General features: G+C 42.7%; 1 long non-coding RNA gene across 2 annotated transcripts in view; it reads left to right on the top strand.

Annotated features, from left to right (window-relative positions):
• Nucleotides 1-9,134, top strand: part of LOC128775303 (uncharacterized) — a 304,966-nt gene extending 295,832 nt beyond the window's left edge. The window contains exons 4-5 of one of the 2 annotated variants that reach the window (XR_008419934.1): nucleotides 1,363-1,564; nucleotides 7,947-8,229. This is a non-coding gene — a long non-coding RNA (uncharacterized LOC128775303). Of the gene's footprint in view, nucleotides 1-1,362; nucleotides 1,565-7,946; nucleotides 8,230-8,674 lie in introns of those variants that run through there. The other variant, XR_008419935.1, reaches the window with a different exon arrangement.
• The last annotated feature ends 10,090 nt before the right edge of the window (nucleotides 9,135-19,224 follow it).

The raw sequence follows: 19,224 nt of genomic DNA, 5'->3' as shown, positions 1-19,224 counted from the left end.
ATGTTGTTGAGCATCATTGTCTTTTTTTCCAATTTTATGAAGGGAATTTTTCTACATTCCATCATTAACAATACTATTTATGAAGTGTATATGTGCCTTTCCTTATAGATTTCATGTGGCAGTAAGGGAAATTTTTTTTATTCCTAATTTGGTTACAGTGTTAAAATTTAGCCAACAAGTTGGTTGCCTAAAAATATGGAATTATCATCATTTTTAGGCATATTAACCTGTAATTTTTCTTTCTGAAGATATTCTTACTGGGCTTTGGTATCAAGGTTGTGCCGGTATGATAAAATGAAGTGAAAGGAATTTCTTTTTTTATGGTTATCTAGAAGAATTTATGTGTAGTTCAGTTTTTCTTCCTTAAACTGCTGGAAGAATTCATTGCCCTCATTATCAGTCTTATAAGATTATTAATGGACATATAAAATAATAACAAACAAACAACAAATAAAATAGGAAGATTTAGGATTATTTGTATTTTCTATATTCTCTGTGTCAGTTTTAGAAAGTTTTAGGATTTGTCTCTTTAATATAAATTTTCAAGTCTATTGGGAAAAATGTCATTTATTTTATCCTCTTGTCACATTAATGTCTGTCAGATTTGTGGTGACATCCCCTTTTATGGCCCTAATGTTTGTAATTTGTACCATCATTTTCTTGGTAAGTTTTTCAAAATGTTTATCATTTTTTTTCTTCATTTCAAAGAATAGCTTATGTCTGTCTATTTTCTCTCCTTCATGTTTCCTATTATTAATTTCTGTTTTGATCTCCATCTTATTTCCTCCTAGGAGAAATTTTAATTGTGCCCCCCCCCCCCCTTTTTTTGTCAAAATTCCTGAGATGAAATTTTAGATCTTTGAATTCCCACCTTTCTTCTTTTCTATTATGTGTATTTAAGGTTATTAACTTAGCTGTAAGTATACTTTAACGAGATCTCACAACTTCTGACAGACATATGTTCATTACATCCACCTCAAAGTGTTTTTGATTTCCTTCAGGATTACTATATTGATTCATATATTATTTATAAGCATATGTGTTAATTTCCAAATAGATAAGAATATTTCTATGTGTTGCTGCTTTCTAGCTTATTTCCCATGTAGGCAGAGAATGAATTCTAAATTGTGTTAATATTTGACATTTGCTGAGACTAGTCTATCGTCCATCATTTGATTAATTTTTGTAAACATTGGATAGGTTCTTGAAAAGATTGTGTTTCTTGAAATTTCTGGTTTCAGTATTCTACATATGTCAGTTTGGTTAGTTTATGAGTTTATCATAATCAATTAAGTTTGTCTGAAACTGGGTTTCACTCTTTATAAAACCTAATTTACTTTTTTTCTTTGCTCTTCTCCCTAGGAATATATAATGATACATTTATAAATACCTGGAGGCCATCTTGATTATTTATCAGCACTCCTTTTTCTTGGTCACCAAGAAATCTAAGTTATAAATAGCCCCAACATGATGCTCCATTTAGCTGTTCAGCTCGTCCATCTCCTGGCTGCAATCTTTTGATTTTCTGCACAGATGAATCAGCAAATGTCTTGAGTGATCAAAGGTGAGGCTACCAGGCTCTGTACTGCGCATTTCCTAATCTGTGGCAATTTTGCTTCTTAAATATTGGTTATTTCCATAGCCATAAAGTCTATGTCATTCTCTCTTGCCCCAAGAGGGTGCCAAAGTTATGATTAGTTTCTCTACTCCTTAGCATTCTCTTTTTGCTAAACTTCTCAGCCTGGAATATGTAAAAATCTATGAATGCCTTGTAGGAAAAAGTGACATAAAATGTTGGATTTACCCCAATGCATTTCCCTTCTCTCTATGGTCCTAATTCTAGCTCCATAAGTGACTCCTTGGTACATTCAAATTATTTTTGTATTTTGTCCATCTATTCTCTATGTTCTCAGCAGGAGTTTTAGACTGCTACAAGGTAGGTCTTCGTTACCAGAAATAGAACTATTTTTGTTTGTTTGTTTCTGACTTCTTGAATTGAAACTATAACTCATTTAATTCCTATATTGTTGATTCTCATAAATAAATACATATCAGGTCATATACTTCTAAATATCACATTGACTTAATCTCTGAGGTTTTGATTTAACTGCTTTATAGTTCATTTCAAAATATCTTGCAATTTTCATTGTGATATTTTTCTTAACCCCTGAGTAATTAAGGATAGCTTTCAAAAAAATGTTTAGGCACATGCTTTTTTTTTTTTTTCTCTTTAAGACACATTTCCGTTACTGATTTTGAAGTCATTTATATTGTTGCCAGAGAATATGCTATCAAAGTGTGGTCCAGGGACTTGTACCATGTCATCAGCCAACAGTTATTAGAAATGTAAATTCTTTTTAAAAAAAAATACTTATTTCTTTTGGGGGGGGGGGCATGCGTGCACATGAGCAGGGGAATGGCAGAGAGAGAGAGAGGCCGAGAGAGAGAGAATCCCAAGCAGGCACTGCACTGTCCGAGCCCTGATGAGGGCCTCAGTCCCATGAACTGCGAGATCATAACCTGAGCTGAAATCAAGAGTCTGACGCTTAACCACCTGAGCCACCCAGGTGCCCCAGAAATGTAAATTCTTAAGCTGCACCTCAATCTACTGAATCAGAATCTCTAGGAATTGAAGCCAGCTATCTTGTGGCTTAAGAAGCTTAACAGGTGATTCTTATTTACAATAAAGATTATTAGAATTTCTTAAGACTATAAGCCTTTCTTTGTGACTTAGTCTATGGTCAAGTTTTTTAAAGAGACAATGTGTCCATAAAAACAATCCTATCTCTATTTGTTGGGTGTAGAGTTTTACATTACATTCATTGTATTATTCAAATAATTAAATAATTTATCTACTTTCCAGTTCTTCAGTATTCTTGATCTATCAGTTTCTTTAGAGAAGCATAAAATCATGGTTTTTTTCCCTCTTGCTGTATTCATTTATTACTTCAAGAGATAATAATTGATGTCCACTATGTGCCAAATACTGTTGTTATTTTTAATATTAAGGAGTGAACATCCATTCTTATTAATGCTATTACTTTTAAGTTCAACTTTTTAAAATAATGATATGCCTTTGTCAACATTCCCTTACTTAGGATATGCACCTTCTACATTTTCTTACTTATATCTCATTTACTCTGCAACTTTATTTTAGGTGGGTCTCTTGTGATCAATAAGAGGTAGAAATAGATAGTTTTCTTATTATTATTGTTATTGATAACCTTCGTTAAAAGGTTAATTAGTTTATGTGTTGTGATTACAGGCATACTCAGATATATGTCTATCCACTAATCCTTTTTTCCGGATGACTATCCTTTTCTAATTGCCTCTTTCCCCTTCTTACTTTGTGAGGTTGATAAAAATATATCCCCTTTTTTATTGTTTTGCTAAAAAAGCACATATTTCTATTCTCTTTATTGATGATTACCATATGGTTACTAAATATATATTCATCTATTGATTCAATGTGACTTGAACAAGATTGTTTTCCTAGCATTGACAAATTGATTCTAAAATTTATGTGGCAATTCAAAGGACCCAGAAGAGCCAAAATAATCTTTATATAACAACAGAACAAAATAAGATGGCTTTCAACTGCTGTCAGTTTTAGGCTAGGCAAAGAACAGAAGAATAAAAAAAGGGGAGAAAAGAACCACCAGAATTTTTGATAGAATAAAAAGAAGATGGTGTAAAATTTGAGCAATTAAATGTCTAGAGAGAAAGGAGAGTAACGCTAGGGCAGAAAAATTATTTGAAAAAATGAAAGGTCTGATAAACTGAGAAAACTCTAAATGGGATAAGTATAAAAGAAACCAAACAAGGAACATCAAACCAAAAATTTCAAACAACAGTTTTAAAAATTAAAATCATCAGCTGAAAGCAAAAGACCCAGAGAAACCTTGAAATCAATCAGAGATTTAAAGACACAGTTTTGTCCCTTCCTTGGGGCAGTCTGCAGAGGTAGTGGCCATCTCCTACTCGGCATCACGGCTGCCCTCAGACCTCTGGTGAAGCCCAAGATCGTTAAAGAGAGGACCAAGAACTTCATCCTGCCCCAGTCAGAAAAAATATGTCAAAATGAAGCACAAGTGGTGGAAACCCAGAGGCATTGACGATAGGGTGCACAGAAGATTCAAGGGCCAGATTTTGATGCTCAACACTGATTATGGGAGCAACCAGGAAACAAAGCACATGCTGCCTGGTGGCTTCTGGAATTTCCCAGTCCACGACGTCAAGGAGCTTGAAGACCTGCTGATGTGCAACAAATCTTACTGTACAGAGCTTGCCCCCGATGTCTCCTCCAAGAACCGCAAGGCCATTGTGGAAAGAGCAGCCTCGCTGGCCTTCTGAGTCACCAGTTCCAATGCTGGGCTGCACAGCAAAGAAAATGAATACACAGCTTAGCTTATGTGTGTGTAGTATTTGTGTTAATAAAACCAAAGAACTAGGGGCACCTAAGTGGCTCAGTTGGTTGAGCATCTGTCTTCGGCTCAGGTCATGATCTCACAGTTCGTGGGTTCGAGCCCCACGTCAGGCTCTGTGCTGACAGCTCAGAACCTAAAGCCTGCTTTGGATTCTGTATCTCTCTCTCTCTCTCTGCCCCTCCCTGGTTCATCTTCAATCTCTCTCTCTCTCTCTCTCTCTCTCTCTCAAAAATAAATAAACATAAAAAAAAAGTAAAACCAGAGAACTACCAAAAAAATTTAAAATAAGTAATAAATGAAAACAGTTTTAGATGGTGTTGTCAAGATGGTGGGATTCAAAGTTCTCTGCTTGCATCCACCTGCGGCACAGTGATTTGGCATCAATCCTTGGACAAAAGTGCCTCTGTGGGAGCCTTGGGACCCAGGTCGAACGTTGTGATACCTGGGTAGAGTCCAAGACCAAGAGCCCGCACCCAGGTGGCTAACTGACTGGTCCTGGCTGCAGACCCAGAAACAGCTCTGTGCCCCTGCAGACTAGGCTACAGCCCCATTTGGTTGTCACCAGCACCATATGCTAAGGGACCGGGAGGAGTCACACCCACCCATACATTTAGTAATAGGCCACAGTCCTTACTTAGTCTGGGCTGTGGACCCTGAAGCCATGACCTGGCTTCAGACTCTTTTAGTCTCGGTCTGGGAGCCCCTGGACACAACCCACCCTGAAACAGCCCTTTAACTGAGCTCCAGCCACTCCCAGCTAGTCCCAGGGCAGTCCTGCCAGTCCAGAGATCCCAGCAAGAGGCACTCCCACTGGCACCCCTGGAGATCCTAAAATGTCGCTGTGCTTGGCTCCAGACCATCCAGACACGGTCTGTGAGAAGTCCTGCTGGTCCAGGGACCTGACAGGGGGCAAGCCCATCATGCCCCTGAAGGGAAGCCCAACAACCTAGAAATGATCCTGCGACTCGGCTCTAGTCCCTCCCAGCCACTAACTGCAACAGTCCCACTGACCCAGGTGCCCCGTGGGAGACCTGGCCATTCGTTGCCCCCCAGAGGCAGAGCAGACAACCTGGAGGCAGCACCAGATCCTGAAATGGCCCCGCGACTCTAACCCCTGCCAGTTGTGGGACATGAGCAGTTCTGTGAACCCAGTAGCCCAGCAGGACACACACCTGCCCGTGCCCCCAGAGTGAGCCCCAAACCTCAGACTGACTACAAATCCTGAAACAGCCTTACAGTCCAGCCCCAGCCACTCCCAGCCATGCCCAGAGAGACCTGCCCCCTCAGATACCGGCTGCAAGGTATGCCCATCTCTGCCTCCAAAGGCAGGTATGCAGACTCTAATCTTGGCTGTAAATCTGAAGCAGCCATGGTACGTGGGTCCAGCCCCCTCAGCCATGATTGGGTGCCACTATTGCCCTCTCAAGGGGCCACCCAGTGACCAGGCAGAAGTCCTCTCAGGGAATAGGTAGGGGCCACACCTACCACATACCTGGTATCAGGCCAACTGTCTGTGGACCCAACTGAGGACTCTGAAATGGACCTTTGACTCAGCGCCACCCTACTGAACAAAGTCCTGGAGGCATTTCCATCTACTCAGGGACCAGACAAGACCCATGCCCGCCCAACTCCCTGGTGACAGGTCCACCAACCACGGATACCACTGCAAACCCAGCAATAGCCCAGATAGTCCTGGATCCAGCCCAGTATGACGATGATTCCAGAGGCAATGCCGTCTGGCAATGCCCAGGAAACTGACAAGAAAAAGTCTTTATCTGCTGAAACCAGTCTATAATGACTAGAAGAGCTGTTGGCTCCTTCAAATGCACAGAACATTTGGGCTACATGGGTCATGAAGAATCAGGCAAATATGACACCACCAAAGGAAACTTATAAAGCTCCATTAACTCCAAGGAAATGGAGACCCAGAAACTGCCTGACAAATAGTGCAAGATAATCATCCTCCAGGAAGACATAACAATCCAAATTAATTATTATATTAGTCAGGATTCGCCAGAGAAACATAACCAGTAGGATGTGTATACATATACACAAAAGAGATTCGTTGTAAGGACTTGTCTTATGCTACCATGGAGGCTGACAAGCCCAAAGATCTATAGTCTGCAAGCTGGAGACTCCAGAGAGCTGATGGTATGGGTCCAGTGTGTGTCCAAAGGTCTGAGAATCAGGAGAGCTGATGGTGTTGTTCCCGTTCAAAAGCTAGCAGGCTTGAGACTCAGCAAAAGCCCATGCCCTAGTGTGAGTCCAAAGACAGGGGACAATTGGTGTTTCAGAAAAAAAGCAGTCAGGTAGAAGAACCCCCCTTTATTTGGGGGAGGGTCAGTCCTTTTTTTCTATTCAGGTCTTCAACTGATTCGATGAGGCCCACCCACGTTAGTCCAGGCAATCTCCTTCACTCAGTATATCAATTTAAATATTAAACTCAACTTGGGGCGCCTGGGTGGCTCAGTCGGTTGGGCGGCCGACTTCGGCTCAGGTCATGATCTCGCAGTCCGTGGGTTCGAGCCCCACGTCGGGCTCTGTGCTGACAGCTCAGAGCCTGGAGCCTGTTTCAGATTCTGTGTCTCCCTTTCTCTGACCCTCCCCTGTTCATGCTCTGTCTCTCTCTGTCTCAAAAATAAATAAACGTTTAAAAAAAAATAAATATTAAACTCAACCAAAAATATCCTCGCAGAAACACTTGGAATAATGTTTGACCAAATAACTGTGTACCCCATGGCCCAGCCAAGTTGATATAACACTAACCATCACACTTAGGCATTTACTAACAGAGTTCCAAACTTCATAAAGCAAAATATGGCAATACTGAAGTTAAAAATACCCATCTCTATAATCATAGTTGGAAATTTTATCATCCTATTCCAGTATTTGGAACACTAAGACAAAAATCTCAGTGTACTCATCCAGTGAATTGTTCACTTCTGATATTAGACTTTTCAGCCCTAGATTTTCCATTTGGCTCATTTCTGTAGTCCTCATTTCTCTGCTAAGATTCTCCATTTCCTCATATGCCCACCCTTTCCATGAACGTGATTTCAAGAGCTGTTTGCATGTTTTCGCCTGCTACTTCCATCATCTGGATTTTTCCAGGACTGTTTCTATTGACTACTTTATGCCTTGATTGTGGGTCACATTTTCCCACATGTTTTGCACTTGTAGAATATATATTTTTCCTGTATGTTCAGCCTCATGAATAATCATCCAGATGTTTAATCCACTTGGATTGTGTTCCGACAATGGCATTTGTGCGTGAGAACCATAAAGTTTAAAACGTTTTCTCAAACTCTCAAACTAACAGAGATGCCCCAGAGACCGTCTTCACACTCAGATCTATTTACCTTTTCACCAAAGTAATTTCCCTTAAGGACATCATTATACTGGCTGTTCTGTTAACATATGCTTCATGCTGCTGTTATAAGGCTACGTGGTGATGATGTATATGTCCCCAAATGGTTGTCATAATTAAAATTATTCTCCTCCTACATATTCTTTCAGTAGGTCCTCTAGGCAAAGAGAGAAAGACCAGATGAGACCAGGAAGCCTAGAGAGACTCATTATCAGGAAGATTTTCCCACTGACAATATAAAGATGGCAAAATGAAGAGGGCCCCCTTCATCAGAAAGTTGAGTTTCTGGCCCTTATCTCCGTTGGCACCCAGAACAAGACCGCAGGCATCTCGTTATTTTGCACTTGGTTTTCCTTTGTTGTAATAACTGGGACAATGCTGACCTCATGGGATTATTTTAAGGATTAAATGAGATGAATTGTGTCCGTATTTGGAGTTCACGGTAAATACTTGATAAACACTTGTTGAATCCGAATATAAGACCGTTACATAGGACATCGGAAAAAAGCAAAACTTGGGCGTTGGGTATAAAAACAAGGAATCTCTGGTAGCTCGTGATTTGGTGCATTTCCACCTCAACTTGCTCCTTTGTGAAAGGGGGGAATCCTCAGCTGCCCCGTGAGGAAATGGGGCAGGTGAACTGCAATGATCCTATAAAATGGCGAACGCGGTGCCCGCTATAAAGTCGCCCTGTAATTAATATTAGAACTTTTTGCTTAACATTAATTTTTTTATGTGATCTTCCACAGATGCATTATGTTCTCATTTTCTGGAGCTTTAGGGCAAAAAGCACTGCTCCGTTTAATCCATCTTCTCTCCCCCACACATGCGCTCCCTCCTTCCTGACGGTTTTCCTTTCTCTGTTTTCTTTCTGCTTTAGGCTCAAGTGGATTAACTACTTCTGAGCATTAGAGACTGAGATGAATCCTCCCAAAGAAATCTCATCACAGATGGTTCGGAGCTGCACTGATTAGAATGCTTACTGTTCCAGCACTAGGACATGTTTAGAGGTGAGAAAGATAAAAACATTTCTTTCTTAAGCTGAGGATTTCCCAGAAGGTAATAGGAAAAGAGTCTAAATCAAGGTTAAAAAATGAATACATTATCTGTTTGATGTTTACCCATTGGCAGGTCTTATAAGTTAAGAAGAAAGTAATATCTTTGAGGGGGTTCACATTTAAAATCAGTTATGAACAAAATCCGATGGCATTGAGTGTTTGCATTAGATAAGCTCCCCAAAGCCTAATTCTCAAAGTCAAAGATTTTATATTTCCATTACTTTTCCTTTTGACCATTCTACCAATGTGATGAAAGTGTACTGGATTCACAAAGAGGTTCTGGACAGCTGCTTATTAACTTTGCAACCTTGGGCATTTCACAGAAACCTTGTGGGTGCCCTGTTTATTTGCAAAGTGAGAGAGTTAATGCCACTTATCGGCATCCTTTCTCTCTTCTGGTCCTACTATTCCTGTCCTGTCCTGTCCTGAGTCCTCAGTATTGCTCTCCAAAGCAGTTAAAAAAAAATAATAAATCCTTCCTCCAGGATTCCCAGCTCCAGTCAACAGTTTCAACTGTCCTGAAATTATTTTTTTTGTAAAATGAAAATGTGATATCAAAAAACACTCTTTGGGGTGCCTGGATGTGTGCTGCCAAGGCCGTTAAGAGGCAAATGTACTTCTGGGTCAACGACCTTGAAGGCTGTGGGATCCTGCTGGCATAGCTACAACTGGAAGGAGAGATGTTCTATCCCTATTGGCCTATGTGCGAGTGAAAAATAAACCATTATGATGTTATACCATGGAGCACTGGGGGCTTCTTCGTTATCACAGCACATCATGGCATAGCCTGACTGATAAAGCTGCCAATATTTTAAAATTAAGAAGTTTCACGTAAAAATCATGAATCCTAGTTTTATTTGGAAAAACTAGAACATTTCTGATGGTGGGTTTGGACCCTTGAATAGCAGCAATCTACTGTACCTTGTGTTCAGCTGGAACACGTGTGATCTCTTACCCACCACTGCCTTTCTCTTCTGCTTCTCTTGTTTCCATTATCTGCCCAACTACTGTTCTGTGTATTTGAGTTTGCAACCCCTGGTCTACAAAATATAATTCCAACCAATGTAGCATAACAGGCCCTTCCTGACTTGAGCTCACTTGTCCTTACAATCTTGCACCAAAATGCACTGGTAACCTTGCATTTGAAGTTGCTCAAAGATTTCATTGCCTTCCATGCCTCTAATATTTTGCGTATTTTGGTCTCTTGGCATCTACGGTCCTTGCTGCATTGTTAATCTGGTGGATACTTCTCCATTTTTCAATATCCAACTCCTATCTTACCTCTTTGGGAAATCTTTCCCATGCCTTTTTAGCACTTCTCCCAAGCAGAACGATTTCTCCATGTTAACACTTACCCTTTTGTCTTTCTTATGTACGTTCTAACTCCCAAACCCGAGCACAGTGGCTGGCACAGAGCAGGTGCATAGCCCATGCTAACAGGGTAGTTGCTGAAGTATGGCATTTGTTTTTCAAGTTTCAGAGCAGCGCATGCACAGGGTGATGATTCAAATAGCACAGAAAAGCTCATGGCGGAAGAAATGCTCCCCCCTCCCCGCTCTTAATGCCGCTAATGAGAAACAGCCTCTTTTTCATACCGTTTCTGCTTTATTTATTCCCTTGTTGTTCTCCATTACTCTAAGTACTACATTTGAAACTGTATTTCTTGATTTATTGTTTTCCTCCCATCTCACCCACCTCTCCCCAGCATCTCAGACTACTGCTGCTAGCTTTACGCTCTGCCAGTTGCCTTTAAAACTCTCATCGTAAGCGTTAAGTTCTGTTTTCTGTTCCTCTCAATAGTGTCTCTTAAATTTAGCCTCTTCTTTCCTTTCTGCCACATCCCCCTCTTGCCCCCATAGCCTCATTCTGTAGACATCACTGGCTGTCAAGGATGTTCATATCGAGACCGTACTTTCACCCTAATCAGATCTTCTCTGATTTATGTATTCATTTGGTTCAATACCTTTGTCCTTACTGCACAGCCAGATGCCCCTCCCCGACACCTTCCAACCTCTCCCTTCGCACCCCTGCCCCACGCTACCTTCCCAGCCGACCCATTTCTGACAAAAGCAAGGAACAACCCTCTTCTGCTCTGAAGGCTTCCAGCCCAATCTGTTTTCCTCTCCTTGCAAGCCTACTCATTCTGTTATTTCCTAAATCATCATGAAAGCAGGGCAGCTGAGAGCTGAGTCAGGGACTGTCCCAGGCACTCTGCGTGTGAAAAGAAATATGTCTTATAAGCCAAGTAAATCAGGAGTCAACATTTTTCTTTATAGACACAGATTAGACTTAATGGGCTGAATTAGTAAATCCAGAAAGGGACCTGTCCAAGAGCCAAGTCCATCATCTTTATAACAGTGTGGTGTTTTGAGAGCATAGCTCTATAGTCCTTACAACTCAGCACTGTCAGGATCACTGAGGAGGCAGCCACTGTAAGAGAGGGATGGGTAATTTTTTTCCACTTCAGTTTTTACAATGCAATTAGCCCAGCTGTGGAAGGTTGAAGTCTTGGATTCCCGATCCAGAACTATCAATTCTTTGGCTGGACTAATCAAACAAATGGGCTTAATCTCTGTCTGAACTCCTCCATCACTTTCTAGGTCATTACCAACTCTAGTTGACAAAGATGTCGCTCCCCTGGTGAAGATTCTTTGGACTCCTTACTCATTTCTGCTGTCGCAGTCGCCTCCGGGTACCATAGATGAAGGGGCTCTGGTGACTTTCTGAATGAGTATTGTTGTTTAATCTACCTAGCACTTATCCCCCCTCCTTTCAGCAACCTAACTCTGATTTTTCATGGAAACACACTCTACCTATCCACATATGTGACATTGGTGTGGCTCACCTCAACCTCCAGTTCTGGATAAGCATGTGACTCAGCCTTGGCTAAGGGGCACACGCCACCATTCTGGCCACCAGATCAAGCTCCAAATGGGCATGAACAAGTCCGAGTGACTCATACTATCTTTCAGGTGTGCTCTGGGAGAGAACTCTTGGAATAGAACCAGTACTGAGACTACAGAGTTGAGAAATGGGTTAAAAACCATGCTCTCATGTCATCTCTTAACTTGAATTCTCTTGAAAGCAGAGCCTAAGATGAAAACTTAGGTTCAGGGAGTTTATTTGGGGAGGTTCTTCCAGGAAGGAGTGAGGAAGTAGGGAGAGTGGGAATGAGGAAAAGGAGAGCCAGTGTAAAGGTGTGTTTTCGTGTTTTGAGAAACATCTATTTGAGGATGTCCTTAATCCCACGGGAGAGATACAAAGACAATTCCCCCTCAAAGAAACTCTGGGTATTATTTTACATATAATGATGCCTATGGTTTCTGTAGTCAGTTTGTGGTCAGTGTGCTACTGAAGCTCACAGAGGGAGGACAGAGTTAGGAAATCCAAGAAAATTGGAGTGAAGTCATGCCAGAGCCTTGATACTTGGTGCCTGCTCACTTCTGGACGAATTGTTACATGACATAGTCACATTTTGCTGTTGGTTAAGCTGGCCTATATTGGGGTTCTTGCTACTGTATAGCCAAAATTATCTTGACTAAAAAAAAAAAAAAAAAAAAAAACAAAATTATCTTGACTGATATGCTTACTACTGAATGTATTAGAATGAGGAGGGACGAAGAGAAGTTAGGGCAACCATGAAGTTTTGACCTTGGTGGCTGGGCCAATGATGAAGCCGTTCACTGAGACAAGGAACACTCTAAGAGGCCCAGACTTGGCAAATGGATGATAACTTGAGTATTTAATATGTTGGACTTGAGATGCTTGCTTGACATTCACTTGGAGAAACCCAGGGAGCAATCTGACATGTAGATGTGGATCTTTGGGTTTAGACAAGTTTAGGGTACCACGTACATGGGTGAGAGTTGAAATGTGTGATGACTCAGACCACGCACAGAGAGATGGCCAGGTGAGCAAAGAGACATAAATCAGCAGAGGTATATCAGAGTCCTTTTAAGTCATTAAAAAAAAAAGTTGATGTGCTTGGGGGAAAGTAATCCAAACTAGATGTATAAGGTGATAGACTCTAAGAAATGAGACTCATACCTCATTCCTTGAGGATTTCATCCCAGTGCACCACGGGTCAAAGTGGGCTCCAGTAAAGAGATAAAGCAGGAAATTATACCCACAGTCTCTCCCAGGTGATGGGCTGTGCACTTTGTAGTTGGGTCTCAACAAGAGCGTAAGAGAACAGGAGGATACAACGAGAGAGAATGGACGTGCCCGGAGTCCTCACTCTCTGCCAGGGATCGCACGTACCATGTGCCATTTCACCTTGTGGCCCCCCTGTGGGATAGGCACTGTTGTCGTATTCGTTTCACAAGGGAAGCAGAGAGGCTCAGAGAACTTAAACAACTACCCACAGTCACGTGCCAGCAGGTGATAGGACCCACAACCCAGAACTCCAGTCTGCCTGATGCTAAAATCTTTGCTATCTCCACTACTGTATGTAATCTCCGTTAGGGATATACTGCGTGTTCTTGTAGAATAGTAGTTTGTGTATATATTTACCTTCCTTGTAGGCTGCTGATGGCATATTTCAAACTTATTTTCTAATTATGAATTACATAAGCAACGTAGTATAGTGTATTATGAGTAGATTTGCCTATGAGGAAAAGAGAATATCTTTTGAATAAATGATAAATGTTGGCTAGATCATAGATTGATCCTTCATGATTGTGATAACTCAGATTACTATTAAGCAGATAATTGCCTCCCTAACCCACTCACTGTGGGTGGAGTATATTTTCAACCCATTAATGTTGGGCTTGACCATATAACCTATTTTGATAAAGGAATGTTAATGGACATGAAGCAAAGACTTAAGATGTCCTTATGGGGGGTGGGCTCCACCCCCTTGCACGTCTAACCATTACCATGAGGAAAATGGGCCCCAGGAAACCTGCTGGTCCCACATGAATGAGAGACACATGGAGGGGTGTTGCTGCCACTGACCCATGACCAGCAGCGTGAAGCAGAGCCACCAGAACTGCCTACAAAGCTGTGGTTGTGTGGATGGACACTCACCATTCCACGCTACCGAGGTCTGGGGCCGTGTGCTATGCAGCAGGAGCCCAATGATGCAATTATTATCAATTTAAATGACATTTCTTGATCTGATGCATCCATTAATTCAATATTTATTTGACAGTTACTGTAGTGGGACCCAAATACAAATGATGAAGACAATAGGCACAGCCATGTCATCATAGCTTAGTAGAGGAAAGAAGTATTTAAATAAAGTATTACAATATATTGTTAGAATTCTGCAGGGGAACGATAGGAGGGTACAGAAACCACAGCACGGGCATCATCCCATTGTGGGTTTATGGTCAAGAGAGACTCCTGGAAGAAGCAACATCTCATCTGTCACCTGAGAAGGAAGTGATATTAAAGTTAGTTGGGAGAGGAGGACACTTGGGAAGGAGAGAAGGTGGGGGGAAGAGAGGACGTTGCAGGCGTCCTGCAGAAAGAAAGGACGGCATGTGCAGTGTCCCAGGGGGGCAGAAAGAACAAAGACTATCAGGGAATGTGAAAGCTTTTCAATAAAATGGAGGCAAAAGGGATCAGAATGGATGGATGGCTGATCTCAGATCTCAGATCATGTAAGCACTGTAAGTCTTGTTAAGTCTTGTTAAGAAGGTTGGACTTTGGGGCACCTGGGTGGCTCAGTTAAGTGTCCAACTCTTGATTTCGGCTCACTTCATGATCTCAGAGTTCGTGAGTTCGAGCCCTGCATCAAGCTCGGTGCTGACAGTGGGGAGCCTGCTTGGGATTCTCTCCCTGCCCCTCCCCTGCTTGCTGTCTCTCAAAATAAATAAATAAACTTAAAAAAAAAAAAGTTTGGACTTCATGAAAAGAGAACTAGAGAAATTGTTTCATTAAACTTTAAAAAATCTGATTATTTTTCTCCTTCCAAAATTATAAATAACTTAGTTTATTCAAATAACACATTTCGAAAATTTTAGGGCAAAATAAAAAAAAATTAAAGATCTCTTCCAAAATCAACACACCCACTCTAATGATGAACCACTAGAGCATTTCTAATTAACCAAGAGCTCATTTTATGTTCCTGATCGGCACACTCAGAGAGCCATGTGGATAATTTAATGTGAGGGTGTGAATGTGTGCTTCCCTCTGCTCTTTGTTTCATGCTTCAGACGTTGCCATGGGTAACCAAAATCTGTTCCAGAAATTGACAGTTAGTTCGTGCTTACACAAAGGCGGGCAAAGAAGAAGAAAATCTTTCACAGCCCATAATTTCCCCGTGACCTGTCCTCTTGGAGTCTTCCCAGGTCCCAGTCATCCCACGAACTTCTCCATCTGGAGACTATAAACTCCACAAGGGTAGGGACTCTCCTGTTCATTCCCTGAACCCCCAGGATAGAACACGGTTCCTAGCACACAGTAGGAACTCAATGTATGTTTGTCGAATAGGTGAATAAATGGATGACTGATTGACTTGCTCATGCAAATCACAGTGAGCCAATCCAGGTAGGTTTCCTTTACTAGACTGAGAGTTTCTTGAGGTCATGAAGCAGGTGATGCCCTTTTGTATGCCTTCAGTACCTACCACTGTGACTCCCAGGTCATAGATATGTGGCTAAAGTCTTACTGGATGGACGGGTGGGTGGGTGGGTGGATGGATGGATGGATGGATGGATGGATGGATGGATTGGTGAATGAATGAATGAATGAGCAAATGAATGAATGAGGTGAATTGCAAATACAGCATCTGCTAACCAGAAATAAGTTGGAGTCCAAAATATTAAGTATGAACACAGAAACAGATTCATTTAAGAAAAGTAGGTTAATAGCCGAGGCAGAGGTTGAAAGACATGAGAAGAACAAATGAAAAGTGGAAAAGTAAGTAACCAAAAACAAAGAGAGTGGAGGAGCATGCCTTGGCTCATTCTGTCCTGTATACCTGGGACAGTTTCAGCTCCTGAATGCCCTCAGGCCTTGTCTGTCTTCTCTTTTGAACTGTTCCTTCCTCAGTTATTAAGACATGGCCTGGATACATCAGTGTGATGTTTAAATTCCTGTAATGATGAAGGTGATAATAATCACCTAGACTAAATTACTTTTCATTTTTCCCTCAAATCCACAGAAAACGAGGGGAGGTGTGGACAGAACATGAGTGTTTCCCGCTTAATTTCTTTGATATTGCTGAGCCAAGCCTTGCGCCTTGTAGGGAAAGAAGACCTGGTCTGATGACCTTGACGTTGCCTGTGGTTTTGTATAAATGTTGAGCTCCTCGCCTCCTCCACACTGACTCTTTCAGAGAACCCAGCTGGATGGCACAACGTTTCATCCGGGCACCGAGGAGGACCAGAAAGCCCCACTGCTGTGCCTGGGAAGACTCTGGCCAGCATGGTGGGGCCCCAGGGTATATACCCCTGTCCTGGATCACTGCCTCCCCTGATGGGCTGATTGCAATTCTGGCAACGTGGTAGAGAGGAAACAAAAGTCCATGGAGACATTCCTATGTCATCACTGGCTGGTGAAGGTCTTCTGGGTGCTTTGTGGGCTTTCACATTATGAAGACTATGGATGAGGAAATGTCTCTGGTTATATTTATAGTGTGAACTGTGTGTTTACTTGTCCATTCTAATTCGAATAACAGACATTGCCTCACCCATGTGCTGCAACACCCGTCTTTCATTCACTCTGTAAACACTCATCGGGGGCTTCTCTAGTCCTGATGAGGTGCTCTGCAAATATCCCCAGCTGGAGATCCAAACTCCCTGAGAACTGGCCTGGTGGGGAAACAGTATCTTTCTCCCTATCTTCTACCCCAAACACTTACGGAGGGGTAGCTCTGGGCACAAAGGACTGGAGAGGATGGAAAATATGCATTGAACATCTACATTGTGACAGGCATGTGCCCGATCATGTACTTTTTTCCCCAGCCAAACACCATAAGATAGATATTCTGGTTTGTTTTCCACAGCAGAAAATAGATGTTTGGGAATATTGCATAACTTGTCCAAGTTCATACATCCATTAAGTGGCTAAGTAGTAAAGCTAGGAATCACCCTTGGGTCTACTGACTCTTTCCTACACAGCTGGCTGTCCCCAGGGTGGCTCTAGCATCTCACTTCTCCTAAGGTGGTGGCAGGCTTCTCCTCCTGGAGAAAGCAGTCCAGATTCCAGCAACACCTAGATCTGGTGTCCACATTCTCCTGTTCTCCCCCTCTGCCTCCATTCACTACCCTCCCGAGCTTTCTCTCAGGAAGTCACGGCTGGACGTCACTGACACTTCGGTGCCATTAAAGTCACAGTGCCTCCCTCTGTTAGAAGATCTCAGTTCCCTGATAAGCTCCCTCTGTGGAAGGGAAATCTGTCCATAGTTCGGCAAATTTAAGGCAGTGTCTGGGAGGAGGGAGGGTTTTCTGAGAGGGCTCCACAAAGGTCATGACATTCTCTGCAAGGTCCCAGAAACCACGCTACAGGCTCAGCTGTCATTCTGCTCATAGTTGACCAGTCCAACCAAGTGAAGATCATAAAATTAACAGTACAAAGGGTCTAATAGAGAGCTCCGTAGAGGCACCGAGAGGTTACAGATGCAGGTGATGATGGGAAGGGGAGATGGAGAGGCCAGGCAGTCGGGGACCTCAACTGTCCCATATGTAAGGCTGTCCCTGAGAGGTCCAGAGTCCAAACAACTCCCTTTCAGGGAGGAGGCACAGCAGGGTCAGGGAGGCACTTGGCATGTCTACTAACAGAATGGAGGTGAGTTTCCGGCGCCCCAGCTAGCAGGGGGTGGAGGGAGGGAGAACTGGTGGAAATGAAAGAAGGGTTGGAGGCAAGAGTCACATCCAAGCATCCAAGTCATGGGCCATACCTGAAATCTGATTGGAAGAGTAATGGAAAAGCATTTTTTTAAATTATGTTTTAAGAATTGCTCAAATGTTTATTTCTGAGAGAGAGAGAAGGAGCTGGGGAGGGGCAGAGAGGGAAAGGGGACAGAGGATCTGAAGCAGCCTCCTCACTGACAGCACAGAGCCTGATGTGGGGCTTGAACCCATGAACCGTGAGATCATGACCTGAGCCAAAGTCAGATACTTAACCGGCTGAGCTTCCCAGGTGCCCCAGGAAATCATTTTAAATATGAGATTATTACTTGAGCATTAATGTTATAATACAGCAGGATTTCCAAGGTTCTGAGCTAGTAAGGTTGCACAGGCAATAATTAGATAATAGCTCTGTAGGTTAAGCTCTCGTCAATGGGAGGAGTCTGGCTGAGCAAGGCTGGGCAATATGTAATATGCCCAGAAACCCCAGCCTAGAAGCTTCCAGTGGGCCTTCTCACCCCCTCCAGAACACAGAGCCTATTATCAGGCTCTCTGGGATCAATTCCTGCCTCCACCCCTTACTAGCTGTGTGACCTTGAACAAATTAATTAACCTCCCTGGGCTTCGCCCTCCTCATCTGTAAAATGAGGATGATAATAATAGGATCTCACATTGTGATATGAGCATTTCACGAGTTATCAAATATGCTCATAACAAAACCTGGCACATGGTAAGAGCTATGTGAGTGTTAGCTGTTATTATGACTATTATCACATCAGATTTTCAGGGCCAACGGAGGAGACAGACATACAGGAGGACCTTTGTCCTCAATTTAGAGCTAAGGAGACATGATCTCACTTTGATAAAAAAAAATATATATATATATACACACACACACACACACACACACACACACACACACACACACACACTCAGGTCCACAATACACCATGGAAGCAGTTATGCAAAGGTGACATCTGGATGTGCTTAAAGAGGGGACAGCACAGGACAAGGACAACAGCCCCAGGTGACCAGTAGGCAGAGGACCGGGAATTTGGCTCACGAGCAAATCCTTCGTGCTTCTCAATTTGCATCAGTTTCTCTGCAGACCTGTGGTTTCTTCATCCACCGACCGTTGAGCGTTTTTGGTGAGTGCCCCAGCAGATCGCTCATGCGGGTCTGCCTGGTCCACATCACATCACTCCTGCAGGCTGTCTGAGCAGGGGGTGGGACGGGCCAGGCTGCGGCTGCTCCAGGGAGCCCAGGCGGAATGTGCAGGCTTAGGAGTCCCCGAGGTGTCCTCCTCTGAGCCTTGGCTTTCCCTTCTGTCAAGTGCTTGCCTCACAGGACAGCTAGCTGTGAGGAATGAGCGTCACGACACACGAGAAGTGCCCGCTGCCTCACATCACCTGTGGTCAGTGTGTGGCCCTTCACTTCTGTCACCCATGGTAAAGTTCCAAATAAGGGATGAGCTGAAGGGGAGTCTTCTTTAGTCTGTAGAAGCTGCCACCCACTAACACTGATGGCAAAGATTCCAGAGTCATCGGGAAGATTTATTAATCCAAAAACCATTT

Source organism: Panthera pardus, unplaced genomic scaffold (genome assembly GCF_024362965.1).
Source record: "Panthera pardus isolate Hobbes unplaced genomic scaffold, ASM2436296v1 HiC_scaffold_7, whole genome shotgun sequence".
NCBI lineage: Eukaryota > Metazoa > Chordata > Mammalia > Carnivora > Felidae > Panthera > Panthera pardus.
Note: the sequence above shows the minus strand (reverse complement) of the source record. Positions and strands in the feature narration are given on the sequence as shown.